This window comes from Balaenoptera ricei, chromosome 12 (assembly GCF_028023285.1).
Source record: "Balaenoptera ricei isolate mBalRic1 chromosome 12, mBalRic1.hap2, whole genome shotgun sequence".
Taxonomy (NCBI): domain Eukaryota; kingdom Metazoa; phylum Chordata; class Mammalia; order Artiodactyla; family Balaenopteridae; genus Balaenoptera; species Balaenoptera ricei.
The window spans coordinates 37,016,692-37,028,580 of NC_082650.1; the positions used below are offsets into that span (position 1 = coordinate 37,016,692).

At 40.8% G+C, this 11,889-nt stretch overlaps 1 long non-coding RNA gene across 1 annotated transcript in view; it reads left to right on the forward strand.

The window, feature by feature from the left end:
- The window catches only part of LOC132376289 (uncharacterized), a 31,279-nt gene extending 19,971 nt beyond the window's left edge, over nucleotides 1-11,308 (forward strand). Inside the window, exon 3 of the long non-coding RNA XR_009506266.1 lies at nucleotides 11,203-11,308. This is a non-coding gene — a long non-coding RNA (uncharacterized LOC132376289). The remainder of the gene's footprint in view (nucleotides 1-11,202) is intronic.
- Nucleotides 11,309-11,889: the final 581 nt, after the last annotated feature.

Consider the following 11,889-nt stretch of genomic DNA (forward strand, 5'->3'; position numbering starts at 1 on the left):
TATTATAGCAATGATGATGTTGATAATGATGATGGTTATTATGATAGTGATAATTAATGAAAAGACTCACTGGAAAGCTTGAGCTTCTTTTTTGCTGGTATGATGGAATCTTTCTATCACCACAGGGTTGAAAAAAATCTGAGAGTGGAAATTCATGTGCAAGCAGCACCAAGGTAGCATAAATAAGGAAATGATGTTCCCTTTTAAATGACCTCCGTGGTTCCCTTGTTCTTCTGTGTTGGTTTCACTTTGCTCAACTTCTGAATGATTGAGCTGCAGAAGACAAGTCCTTAGTGCTCTTTGATCAGTGCTCTCATGCTTTTTCTCTCTCTCCTCCTATGAGAATGTGCTTTCAGGACTTTCTTTACACTAGGATATATGTGTCCAATAAGTTTAACATGCTATTTACCTCATGAGTATTTATAAGAGCAGAAGCACTAAGAAAAAGGAATAAACCTCTGATTGTAGAATCTCAGTCACCAGCTACTGGGAACATTTTTGAGCAGATAGGAATCTCTAAAAATGCTCCTTAACTCATACCACTTTATCCATCCATTCATTTCTCAAATATTTATTAGACACATAATGGGTGTGTTGCAGGTTGTGTTCTCTGGAAGCATCTGGAGTCCAAGATATTTATTAGGCATCAACACCTATGAAAAGAATGGGACAGAAGCAGAATTGGGCCAAGAGAGAAGTCAAATTGCAAAGTAGAACTGACAAGATCTCAGCTCATTGAGCAGGGAGCTCTGAAGTCAGATTGCCCATTAGAGTTGTCTCAAATCAGCTTCAGGCCTTTATCCTCCAACACCACTCTCCTCTCCTTGCTCAGTTACTGGATGCAGGCTTCCGGAAAAGGCATGATTTCAGGTGAGGCAATTATCTACAGCTGAGGCCAACCTTGCTGGAGCTAACAGCTGGAGGCTGACCCCACTCTCAGCAGCTGGGCAGCAAGTCTTTCCTTGAAGGGGCATCTGGGAGGCACATCTCTGTGCCAGACCCTGGGCTAAGTGCAGGGAACAAGTAGGTAAGGAAGACACAGTCCCTTTGCTCGAGGAGAAATAATTCCACCTGATCTATCGATGGTTATCTCTGACTAATTTTTTTCTTAATAATTCTTGATTGCCCAAAGCCCTGGATGAGGATCTTTCCTATTCATGGGCAAACAGTAATGGTGTATTGAAAATAGCACAGAGAGACCTGGGTTAGCCCTTGGAGAAGTCACGTTTCCTGAGTCTTCATTTATTTATCTATGTGATGAATATCACAATATCCTTTAGAGAGAGTTCTAGAAATTAGACAAGGTATTTATACATTTCCTAGCAAAGAGTTCTAATACTTAGTAAGTGCTCAATAAATGGTAACTGTTATTATTACCCTCCTCATCCTCATTGGATTGATGGCCACCACCATCAATCAGCCTTCTCTATAAATCCATTATGATGGGCTTGAGTCATCTTTTCTGTCCTTCATTTTGACCATGACGTATCTTCTCAAATACGTCTGAGTCCTCACATCCTATTTCAAAGCTCTTTAGCTCTCTGATTCTTATGAGTTTACTAACGTCTATTTCCCCCACCCCTGCTACTTATATTTGCTCCTTTCTAGGAAAAATTTCCTTAATGCTTCTACTCCATCCTTAAGTTTTATCTCCTTGGCTACAACTCATGTCTAGAAAGCTTGTACCCTTTAGTTCAGCAGACATTCTTACACATTAAAACATTCTATATTTTTCATAAATTTCTGCAAGATGACTGGAAAAGAGCAGCAAATTCTCACTGACACACATCCTTCATGATCCCTTTTTTAATACTATTATCAACTATATCTTACTGCATATGTTTTCTACTTGGCTTACATGCAGCATTCATAAAAATTCATTACCTGGGTAAAGCTAGAAGTAATCGTAGAAAATTTTGGCCTCATCTCTCTCATTTAGAAGATGGGGAAATTGTTCCTAGAGAAGTTAAGTTGCTCATATTCACACAGCTAGTTAAGCAGACACTAGAATTCTGATGATTAAAGTTGTTTAACTCTATGCTTCTGTCTCTTCTTTATTTTCTGTGCCAATAATGCCATCTTAAGTTTATATCCCTAAGGTATAAATAAATGAATCAACATAGTCAGCAGAGAATTACTCTTTAAGAGCTTAATAAACACATGAGGGAAGATGATTCTCACTTACCTTTTGTTTTCTCAATTAGTCATCCCAGAATGAGGGGAGATGGGCCAGTCTTGAGCAGTAAGCTAGCTGTCTTTGTCTCCATCTTCCCTTCTCCCCTCTCCATACACCTCTGCCAGGAACCCTACAATGTTAGCTAGGCTGTCTCTGTCAGGTGATGCTTTGGGAAGAATTGAGATCCTTTGCTTACCTTCAGGTTCTGACCGTCCTGCAATCCTGGATCTCAGATATCAGTTTCCTGAGACCTTTTAAGATGAGGGCAGGACCCTATACTGCAAGTCTCAGAGTAGATATGAGAATCTATAGGTCCAGCAAGTGCTCTTAAAGGTGAGCTGCTCAGAGGAATGCACATTTCACCTGGAATAGAGAAAGGGAAATCATTCCAGTGGTATGTTCATGAGGAGGTTTTGTTGGCGGTTGGATGGACACATTTTAAACACGTGAATAATCCCTGGAAAACAACTCATGGAACTAGTGACTTCAGGGGCTGTGGGGTTTTCCCTTTGTTCAAGTTCTGGGTCATGGTGTTCTTTGCTGACAGTTCAGTGTATATTCAGAAAAATTCAGTTTGGCTTGGACCAATTCCAAACCACAGACCTCCTTTGCATTCCTGCCCTCTCTACTGTGTCCTTTGTGGGATTTGTAGAGGAGGACAAGACAGTCTGGAGAAAAAAAAGATTTTATATTTATTAATTATAATTATAAATTTGTCAAGTTGGGAAGTTTATCTTTTTTTTTTTAAATTAATTAATTAATTTATTTATGGCTGTGTTGGGTCTTCGTTTCTGTGCGAGGGCTTCCTCTAGTTGTGGCAAGCGGGGGCCACTCTTCATCGCGGTGTGCGGGCCTCTCACTATCGCGGCCTCTCTTGTTGCGGAGCACAGGCTCCAGACGCGCAGGCTCAGTAGTTGTGGCTCACGGGCCTAGTTGCTCCGTGGCATGTGGGATCTTCCCAGACCAGGGCTCGAACCCGTGTGCCCTGCATTGGCAGGCAGATTCTCAACCACTGCGCCACCAGGGAAGCCCAGGAAGTTTATCTTTAAGTCAAAAGTTAGATCTCAAAGACCACGTGAGAAATTACAGATTATCTCAGGTGTTTCTGAAAGATGCAATTTAGGTTTACAGAGCTCCCTCTGAGTAACTCAACAGGTGTCACATGGGGTATCCTTTCAACACAATGGCTGTTTGGGAAATTTTTTTCTTTAATTTTTGGAATCATAGGTTCAGCAAACATACCTTTTCCATTTTTTTTTTTTAAACATCTTTATTGGAGTATAATTGCTTTACAATGGTGTGTTAGTTTCTGCTCTACAACAAAGCGAATCAGTTATACATATACATATGTTCCCATATCTCTTCCCTCTTGCATCTCCCTCCCTCCCACCCTCCCTATCCCACCCCTCTAGGTGGTCACAAAGCACAGAGCTGATCTCTCTGTGCTATGCGACTGCTTCCCACTAGCTATCTATTTTATATTTGGTAGTGTATATATGTCCATGACACTCTCTCACCCTGTCACATCTCACCCCATCCCCTCCCAATATCCCCAAGTCCGTTCTCTAGTAGGTCTGTGTCTTTATTCCCGTCTTGCCACTAGGTTCTTCATGACCTTTTTTTTTTTTTTCCTTAGATTCCATATATATGTGTTAGCATACTGTATTTGTTTTTCTCTTTCTGACTTACTTCACTCTGTATGACAGACACTAACTCCATCCACCTCATTACAAATACCTCCATTTCATTTCTTTTTATGGCTGAGTAATATTCCATTGTATATATGTGCCACATCTTCTTTATCCATTCATCCGATGATGGACACTTAGGTTGCTTCCATGTCCTGGCTATTGTAAATAGAGCTGCAATGAACATTTTGGTACATGACTCTTTTTGAATTATGGTTTTCTCAGGGTATATGCCCAGTAGTGGGATTGCTGGGTCGTATGGTAGTTCTATTTGTAGTTTTTTAAGGAACCTCCATACTGTTCTCCATAGTGGCTGTATCAATTTACATTCCCACCAACAGTGCAAGAGTGTTCCCTTTTCTCCACACCCTCTCCAGCATTTATTGTTTCTAGATTTTTTGATGATGGCCATTCTGACGGGTGTGAGATGATACCTCATTGTAGTTTTGATTTGCATTTCTCTAATGATTAAGGATGTTGAGCATTCTTTCATGTATCTGTTGGCCATCTGTATATCTTCTTTGAAGAAATGTCTGTTTAGGTCTTCTGCCCATTTTTGGATTGGGTTGTTTGTTTTTTTGTTATTGAGCTGCATGAGCTGCTTGTAAATCTTGGAGATTAATCCTTTGTCAGTTGCTTCATTTGCAAATATTTTCTCCCATTCTGAGGGTTGTCTTTTGGTCTTGTTTATGGTTTCCTTTGCTGTGCAAAAGCTTTTAAGTTTCAGTAGGTCCCATTTGTTTATTTGTGTTTTTATTTCCATTTCTCTAGGAGCTGGGTCAAAAAGGATCTTACTGCGATTTATGTCATAGAGGGTTCTGCCTATGTTTTCCTCTAAGAGTTTGATAGTGTCTGCCTTTACACTTAGCTCTTTAATCCATTTTGAGTTTATTTTTGTGTATGGTGTCAGGGAGTGTTCTAATTTCATTCTTTTGCATGTAGTTGTCTAGTTTTCCCAGCACCACTTATTGAAGAGGCTGTCTTTTCTCCACTGTATATGCTTGCCTCCTTTATCAAAGATAAGGTGACCATATGTGCGTGGGTTTATCTCTGGGCTTTCTATCCTGTTCCATTGATCTATATTTCTTGTTTTTGTGCCAGTACCAAACTGTCTTGATTACGGTAGCTTTGTAATATAGTCTGAAGTCAGGGAGCCTGATTCCTCCAGCTCCATTTTTTGTTCTCAAGATTGCTTTGGCTATTAGGGGTCTTTTGTGTCTCCATACAATTTGTGAAATTTTTTGTTCTAGTTCTGTGAAACATGCCTGTGGTAGTTTGATAGGGATTGCATTGAATCTGTAGATTGCTATGGGTAGTAGAGCCATTTTCACAATGTTGATTCTTCCAATCCAAGAACATGGTATATCTCTCCATCTGTTTGTATCATCTTTAATTTATTTCATCAGTGTCCTATAATTTTCTGCATACAGGTCTTTTGTCTCCTTAGGTAGGTTTATTCCTAGATATTTTATTCTTTTTGTTGCAATGGTAAACGGGAGTGTTTTCTTAATTTCACTTTCAGATTTTTCATCATTAGTATATAGGAATGCAAGAGATTTCTGTGCATTAATTTTGTATCCTGCTACTTTACCAAATTCATTGATTAGCTCTAGTAGTTTTCTGGTGGCAGTTTTGGGATTCTCTATGTATAGTATCATGTCATCTGCAAACAGTGACAGCTTTACTTCTTCTTTTCCGATTTGGATTCCTTTTATTTCTGTTTCTTCTCTGATTGCTGTGGCTAAAACTTCCAAAACTATGTTGAATAATAGTGGTGAGAGTGGGCAACCTTGTCTTGTTCCTGATCTTAGTGGAAATGGTTTCAGTTTTTCACCATTGAGGACAATGTTGGCTGTGGGTTTGTCATATATGGCCTTTATTATGTTGAGGAAAGTTCCCTCTATGCCTACTTTCTGCAGGGCTTTTATCATAAATGGGTGTTGAATTTTGTCGAAAGCTTTCTCTGCATCTATTGAGATGATCATATGGTTTTTCTCCTTCAATTTGTTAATATGATGTATCACGTTGATTGATTTGCGTATATTGAAGAATCCTTGCATTCCTGGAATAAACCCCACTTGATCATGGTGTATAATCCTTTTAATGTGCTGTTGGATTCTGTTTGCTAGTATTTTGTTGAGGATTTTTGCATCTATATTCATCAGTGATATTGGCCTGTAGTTTTCTTTCTTTGTGACATCTTTGTCTGGTTTTGGTATCAGGGTGATGGTGGCCTCGTAGAATGAGTTTGGGAGTGTTCCTCCCTCTGCAATATTTTGGAAGAGTTTGAGAAGGATAGGTGTTAGCTCTTCTCTAAAAGCTTGATAGAATTCGCCAGTGAAGCCATCTGGTCCTGGGCTTTTGTTTGTTGGAAGATTTTTAATCACAGTTTCAATTTCAGTGCTTGTGATTGGTCTGTTCATATTTTCTATTTCTTCCTGGTTCAGTCTCGGCAGGTTGTGCATTTCTAAGAATCTGTCCATTTCTTCCAGGTTGTCCATTTTATTGGCATAGAGTTGCTTGTAGTAATCTCTCATGATCGTTTGTATTTCTGCAGTGTCAGTGGTTACTTCTCCTTTTTCATTTCTAATTCTATTGATTTGAGTCTTCTCCCTTTTTCTCTTGATGAGTCTGGCTAATGGTTTATCAATTTTGTTTATCTTCTCGAAGAACCAGCTTTTAGTTTCATTGATTTTTGCTATTGTTTCCTTCATTTCTTTTTCATTTATTTCTGATCTGATCTTTATGATTTCTTTCCTTCTGCTAGCTTTGGGGTTTTTTTGCTCTTCTTTCTCTAATTGCTTTAGGTGCAAGGTTAGGTTGTTTATTCGAGATGTTTCCTGTTTCTTGATGTAGGCTTGTATTGCTATAAACTTCCCTCTTAGAACTGCTTTTGCTGCATCCTATAGGTTTTGGGTCGTCGTGTCTCCATTGTCATTTGTTTCTAGGTATTTTTTGATTTCCCCTTTGATTTCTTCAGTGATCACTTCGTTATTAAGTAGTGTATTGTGTAGCCTCCATGTGTTTGTATTTTTTACACATCTTTTCCTGTAATTGATATCTAGTCTCATAGCGTTGTGGTCGGAAAAGATACTTGATACGATTTCAATTTTCTTAAATTTACCAAGGCTTGATTTGTGACCCAAGGTATGATCTATCCTGGAGAATGTTCCATGAGCACTTGAGAAAAATGTGTATTCTGTTGTTTTTGGGTGGAATGTCTTATAAATATCAATTAAGTCCATCTTGTTTAATGTATCATTTAAAGCTTGTGTTTCCTTATTTATTTTCATTTTGGATGATCTGTCCATTGGTGAAAGTGGGGTGTTAAAGTCCCCTACTATGATTGTGTTACTGTCAATTTCCCCTTTTATGGCTGTTAGTATTTGCCTTATGTATTGAGGTGCTCCCATGTTGGGTGCATAAATATTTACAATTGTTATACCTTCCTCTTGGATCGACCCCTTGATCATTATATAGTGTCCTTCTTTGTCTCTTGTAATAGTCTTTATTTTAAAGTCTATTTTGTCTGATATGAGAATTGCTACTCCAGCTTTCTTTTGATTTCCATTTGCATGGAATATCTTTTTCCATCCTCTCACTCTCAGTCTGTATGTGTCTCTAGGTCTGAAGTGGGTCTCTTGTAGACAGCATATATATGGGTCCTGTTTTTGTATCCATTCAGCCAGTCTGTGTCTTTTGGTGGGAGCATTTAATCCATTTACTTTTAAGGTAATTATCAATATGTATGTTCCTATTCCCATTTTCTTAAATATTTTGGGTTTGTTATTGTAGGTATTTTCCTTCTCTTGTGTTTCTTGCCTAGAGAAGTTCCTTTAGCATTTGTTGTAAGGCTGGTTTGGCAGTGCTGAACTCTCTCAGCTTTTCCTTGTCTGTAAAGGTTTTAATTTCTGCATCAAATCTGAATGAGATCCTTGCTGGGTAGAGTAACCTTGGTTGTAGGTTTTTCTCCTTCATCACTTTAAGTATATCCTGCCACTCCCTTCTGGCTTGCAGAGTTTCTGCTGAAAGATCAACTGTTAACCTTATGGGGATTCCCTTGTGTGTTATTTGTTGTTTTTCCCTTGCTGCTTTTAATATGTTTTCTTTATATTTAATTTTTGATAGTTTGATTAATATGTATCTTGGCGTGTTTCTCCTTGGATTTATCCTGTATGGGACTCTCTGTGCTTCCAGGACTTGATTAACTATTTCCTTTCCCATATTAGGGAAGTTTTCAACTATAATCTCTTCAAATATTTTCTCAGTCCCTTTCTTTTCCTCTTCTTCTTCTGGGACCCCTATAATTCGAATGTTGGTGCGTTTAATGTTGTCCCAGAGGTCTCTGAGACTGTCCTCAGTTCTTTTCATTCTTTTTTCTTTATTCTGCTCTGCAGTAGTTATTTCCACTATTTTATCTTCCAGGTCACTTATCTGTTCTTCTGCCTCAGTTATTCTGCTATTGATCCCGTCTAGAGTATTTTTAATTTCATTTATTGTGTTTTTCATCGTTGCTTGGTTCCTCTTTAGTTCTTCTACGTCCTTGTTAAATGTTTCTTGCATTTTGTCTATTCTATTTCCAAGATTTTGGATCATCTTTAGTATCATTATTCTGAATTCTTTTTCAGGTAGACTGCCTATTTCCTCTTCATTTGTTAGGTCTGGTGTGTTTTGACCCTGCTCCTTCACCTGCTGTGTGTTTTTTTGTCTTCTCATTTTGCTTTTCTTACTGTGTTTGGGGTCTCCTTTTCACAGGCTGCAGGTTCGTAGTTCCCGTTGTTTTTGGTATCTGTCCCCAGTGGCTAAGGTTTGTTCAGTGGGTTGTGTAGCCTTCCTGGTGGAGGGGACTAGTGCCTGTGTTCTGGTGGATGAGGTTGGATCTTGTCTTTCTGGTGGGCACGTCCACGTCTGGTGGTGTGTTTTGGGGTGTCTGTGGCCTTATTATGATTTTAGGCAGCCTCTCTACTAATGGATGGGGCTGTGTTCCTGTCTTGCTAGTTTTTTGGCATAGGGTGTCCAGCACTGTAGCTTGCTGGTCGTTGAATGAAGCTGGGTCTTGATGTTGTGATGGAGATCTCTGAGAGGTTTTCGCTGTTTGGTATTACATGAAGCTGGTAGGTCTCTTGTGGACCTGTGTCCTGAAGTTGGCTCTCCCACCTCAGAGGCACAGCCCTGATGCCTGGCTGGAGCACCAAGAGCCTTTCATCCACACAGCTCAGAATAAAAGGGAGAAAAAAATAGGAAGAAAGAAAGAAAGAGGATAAAATAAAATAAAATAAAACTATTATAATAAAAAATAAGAAAAAAAATTAAGAATAAATTTATTAAGAAAAAAAATTTTTTTAATTTTAAAAATAGATTTATTAATTTTTTATAATAAAAAATAAGAAAAAATTAAGAAAAAATTTATTGAGAAAAAAATTTTAATTTTTAAAAATAAAAAATATGAAAAAACTTATTAAAAATTTTTTGAAATTTCTAAAAATAGGAAATAAAGAAAAAATTATTAAGAAAACATTTATTAGGAAAAAAATTTTTTTAAGTAAAAAAAGAAAAAAAAAACAAAAACGGACAGACCTAACCCTAGGACTAATGGTGAAAGCAAAGCTATACAGACAAAATCTCACCCAGAAGCATAGACATATACACTCACAAAAAAAGGAAAAGGGGAAAAATTAATATATCCTGTTCCCAAAGTCCACCTCCTGAATTTGGGATGATTCGTTGTCTATTCAGGTATTCAACAGATGCAGGCACATCAAGTTGTTTGTGGAGCTTTAATCCGCTGCTTCTGAGGCTGCTGGGAGAGATTTCCCTTTCTCTTCTTTGTTCATACAGCTCCCAGGGTTCAGCTTTGGATTTGGACCCGCCTCTGCATGTAGGTCGCCTGAGGGCGTCTGTTCCCCGCCCAGACAGAACGGGGTTAAAGGAGCAGCTGCTTCGGGTGCTCTGGCTCACTCAGGATGGTGGGAGGGAGTGGTATGGTGGAGGCGGGGCAAGCCTGCGCGGCAGAGGCCAGCGTGACGTTGCACCAGCCCGAGGCGCGCCGTGCGTTCTCCCGGGGAAGTTGTCCCTGGATCACAGGAGCCTGGCGGTGGTGGGCTGCACCGGCTCCCGGGAGGGGCGGTGTGGAGAGTGACCTGTGCTCGCACACAGGCTTCCTGGTGGCGGCAGCAGCAGCCCTAGCGTCTCCTGCCCATCTCTGGGGTCCGCGCTGATAGCCGCGGCTCGCGCCCACCTCTGGAGTTCGTTTAGGCGGCGCTCTGAATCCCCTCTCCTTGCGCGCTGCGAAACAAAGAGGCAAGAAAAAGTCTCTTGCCTCTTCGGCAGCTGCAGACTTTTTCCCGGACTCCCTCCTGGCTAGCACCGAAGCCAGAGCCTCGGCTCCCAGCCCCCGCCCGCCCCGGCGGGTAAGCAGACAAGCCTCTCGGGCTGGTGAGCGCTGCTCGGCGCCGAGCCTCTGTGCGGGAATCTCTCCGTTTTTCCCTCTGCGCCCCTGTTGCTGTGGGATCCGCTGATAGCCGCGGCTTGCGCCCGTCTCTGGAGTTGTTTAGGCAGCGCTCTGAATCCCCTCTCCTTGCGCGCCGCGAAACAAAGAGGCAAGAAAATGTCTCTTGCCTCTTCGGCAGCTGCAGACTTTTTCCCGGACTCCCTCCCGGCTAGCACCGAAGCCAGAGCCTCGGCTCCCAGCCCCCGCCCGCCCCGGCGGGGGAGCAGACAAGCCTCTCGGGCTGGTGAGTGCTACTCGGCACCGATCCTCCGTGCAGGAATCTCTCCGCTTTGCCCTCCGCACCCCTGTGGCTGTGCTGTCCTCCGTGGCTCTGAAGCTTCCCCTCTCTGCCACCCGCAGTCTCCACCCGCGAAGGGGCTCCCAGTGCGTGGAAACCTTTCCTCCTTCACGGCTCCCTCCCACTGGTGCAGGTCCCGTCCCTGTTCTTTTGTCTCTGTTATTTCTTTTTTCTTTTGCCCTACCCAAGTACGTGGGGATTTTCTTGCCTTTTGGGAGGTCTGACGTCTTCTACAGCGTTCAGTGGGTGTTCTGTAGGGGCAGTTCCATGTGTAGATGTATTTCTACTGTATCTGTGGGAAGGAAGGTGATCTCCGCGTCTTACTCCTCCGCCATCTTGCCTCCGTTCTCCATTTTTTTTTTTTGAAGCCCAGACACTGCTTTTGCTCATTAATTGATGATAAATTGGTTTATATTATTAAGAAGTTACTAAGAGTATAAATGCTCTTTGTAATTCTCAAGAGGCATAGAATTTTAACTTACTCTTCTTCACAGTTCCTAAACAATAAAAACATCATGGCACACTTCTTGTTATAAACATCTTTTCACAGGTGTGGAATTGTGATTAAGCAATGAACTGTCCCTGCCCTCATGGAGTTTAAAGTCTGGAGAGAAATCAGACATTGAGCAGGCATTTATGTACCAGGAAGACAACACCTCCGTAAGTACTGAATGCTGTTGTTTAATAAGATTACAATTGAACACCAGGTAAGAATGATTAGAAGTGGCCAAAAAGATAAATGCACATACGAATATTTTAATCTGTGTTGAATACAGTGGTGATTGCTTGGCAACTCTTACTTAAGAGGGTTGGAGAAGAAAAGTGAAAAATTTTTACAAAGATAGCTATTGTTTTTAAGTTTGTAGTTTCTCCTTTCTCAGAAGAAACCTAAATAATGGCCTTTAGGCTTTGGTTGGGGCATAACTATTTAATCTGGTTGTTCCTGGAATGGCCTGGAGGCGGGGGGTTCCCAGTGGGCAGGGAGGGAATGTTGGCCTGGCTTCATTTTTGCTTGCACAGATTCAAAACACTTACTTCTTTTCAGAGACCCTAAAGATATTTTTTATTTAGAAATATAAATTAATAAATAGGAACAATGGAAACTTCAAGAAAAGAGACTGTATTTGAATATCAAGAAGCCTGTCTCAGTCAGATCTGCTAGCCTCTGGAATAGCATGTCTCAGGAAGTATGAGAAACCCTGTTGCTTGGTATCATTTCAAACTGGAGTGACTAATC